This window comes from Elephantulus edwardii, unplaced genomic scaffold, assembly GCF_000299155.1.
Source record: "Elephantulus edwardii isolate Elephantulus edwardi_28Jun2011 unplaced genomic scaffold, EleEdw1.0 scaffold00040, whole genome shotgun sequence".
NCBI lineage: Eukaryota > Metazoa > Chordata > Mammalia > Macroscelidea > Macroscelididae > Elephantulus > Elephantulus edwardii.
This window is the reverse complement of record NW_006399790.1, coordinates 16,552,742-16,555,507: the sequence shown is the minus strand read 5'-3', so window position 1 is coordinate 16,555,507 and position 2,766 is coordinate 16,552,742.

Below are 2,766 nucleotides of genomic sequence, written 5' to 3'. Positions count from 1 at the left end.
TTCGAACCATGCACCTCTGGGATTGTAGTTGCAACTTCTTGCCACTAGGCCACCAGAGCTCCCCAGCGTGTCACTTTTTAAAACTTTTCTTTAGCTTTTCAAATACTGGACTTTTACAATATTTGCCCTTTTGTGATTGACTTATTTCATTAAGCATAATGTCCATTAAATTCATCCATGTTTGCAGTATTTCACAAATTCCTTATTAATTTTTAGTGTTGCATAGTATTCCAAAGTATGCATGTACTTTCCCCCCCACTCATCTCATGATGAAGACTTGGACTGTTTCCATCTCTTTGCTATTTAAGTAATACTTGCATTGAGCAAGGATGTGAATGTAGCTGAATATTTGGCTTGATTCTTTTTTTTTTTACACTGTTACTTCCATGGGCAGTGATTGTAGAGTCAAGTCAAATCAAAGTCTTGCCAACTTCAGTCTTTATTGACTCATTATAATATAATGATAGCCTTCATGCCACATCCTCTTCTGGACTCTAATTGAATTTCTGACAGTTCCCTAATATACTTCAACCACTTTTCAATTATCTTGACCAGAATTATCCTTGTATATAATATGGATGATACTATTCAGTAATTTCTGGATTCTATTGGGTCACCTTTCTTTGGAATGGGCACCCATATGACTCTTTTCCAATCCACTGGCCAGATAGCTTTCTTCCAATTTTCCTAGCATAGACAAGTTAGTGATTGTAGCATTGCACCCCTTATTTAAAACACTTCAATTGGAATTCAGTCAGTTCCTTGAAACTTTTTTTTGTGAATCCCTTTGGTGCAGCTTGGACTTCTTCCTTCAATGTAACTTCATAATCATACCTCTTGAAATGTTTGGATAATAACCAATTATTTTTGCTACCATGACTCTATATATGAATTCCATTTTTTTTTTTTTTTTGCTTCCTGGGACACTTAATATCTTACCCAAAGAATACTTCAGAATTGCTTTAGACTTAATTTTTTTCATTCATTTTTTTCACTTGAAAAATGTCCTCCTTCCTTTTGGTTTCCTAACTCTAGTTCTTTACACTCTTCATTATAATACCTGACAATCTTCTCAATCCATTTTTTGATATCTTTTGTTCCATTCTGTCTCTTCATAATTTCTTCCATTATCTTTTGCTATATTCCTATTTTCCATATTCAACAGGAAGTTTTAGAATCTCCTTTGATATCCAATTTTGATTTTTTTCTTTCCTGCTTTTCAGGGTTCTTTTTAAAAATTAACCTTTTGTGTTCTTACTGTGTGATTTGTGGTCATCTCCCAACTCATCTAATCATCAAATTTATTCTTGGAATGATCTCTAAATTCAAGTAAGATATACTCAATATCATACATATGTTTGCTTATATGGTTTCATTTTAATTTTCTTCAGCATCAGCCTGGGCTTGCATATAAGCAACTGATGATACATTCTGTAGTCATGTCCTTTCCTTACTTGAATAGATGATATTAAACCTCTCTATAATCCCTTTCCACAGATGTTGTTGTTATGTGCCATCGAGTCACCGGTGATTCATAGCGACCCTATGCACAACAGCCCTAAAACCTGCTCTATCTCTTGCCAATCTTATTGTCTCCATCACGCCTATCCCCATTACCCAGTGATTGAATCAATCCATCTCATCAAGGGTCTTCCTCTACTGCACTGTCCCTCCACCCTTCCAAACATGACATCCCTCTCCAAGGACTAATAATCAATTTTATTCCTGTGTATTATATGTAGTGGGGGCCACCTGCATATTGCTGCTGTTGTTAGCTGCCATTGAATCTACTACAACTAATTCACAGCAACTCCTTATCACTAGACCATAATTGTTTACGTTATTTGCAGTGAATAAGTCAATGGTTATAAAATTTTTTTTCTCCACCTCTTTACTTTCAGAGAAATTACCTTCTTCTCTGGGATTTTTCTTTTCTAATAAAACTATTTTTGCTTTTAAAATAACAGATGTAAAAGGGTTATTAATGACATAGAGTCATGTCTGACTTTGACTATGATCTTGATCAAATTTCATCTTCTGAGAATCAGCTTCTTTAAAATTGTTATTTTAATAATGACTTTTTTTAGGTTTTTTATAATTGATATTTTAACTAATGTTTACAGAAAACTTAGAATTCCATTCAATCATTGTTGTACATTTTCCTCCCAATCCTCTACCACAGTCACAAAAAATTTTATCAGCTGGTATCTGGCCTTATTTCTATCACCAAGGCCATATTTTCGTTTTTTCAATTGTGATTTTAACAAAAGTTGACAGAAAAGTTACATTTTCTTTCATTCATTGTTGCAAGTTTTACTCCCTCCCTCTACATTCCTCTTCCCCCAGTCCACTTTGCAGTGCACCTCTTGTTTCAGATTGTTGTCACATATATATAATGCCTAATCATACATTCCTCTCAGACAGTTCTTCCAATCATCTATTCCAATACAGTGTTCATTATCTGTCCATTCTTTTCTTATTCTCCTCTCAACCCCCCATGTCAATCCTATTTTATAATAGTAGTGTTACACAGTATTTGCCCTTTTGTGACTGGCATATTTCACTCAGCATAAAGTCTTTCAGGTCAACCTATGTTGTGTAATGCTTTTTGGTTTTTTTTAAAGGATTTTTTTGTACAAACCAAAATTCCTGACTTTAATTAATAAACAAATAGTCCAGACATGTAGTCAGTTATTGTTAGATTTTTAAAAAATAATTTTAATGAACATTTACAGAGAATTTGGATTTCCATTCATTCATTGCTGC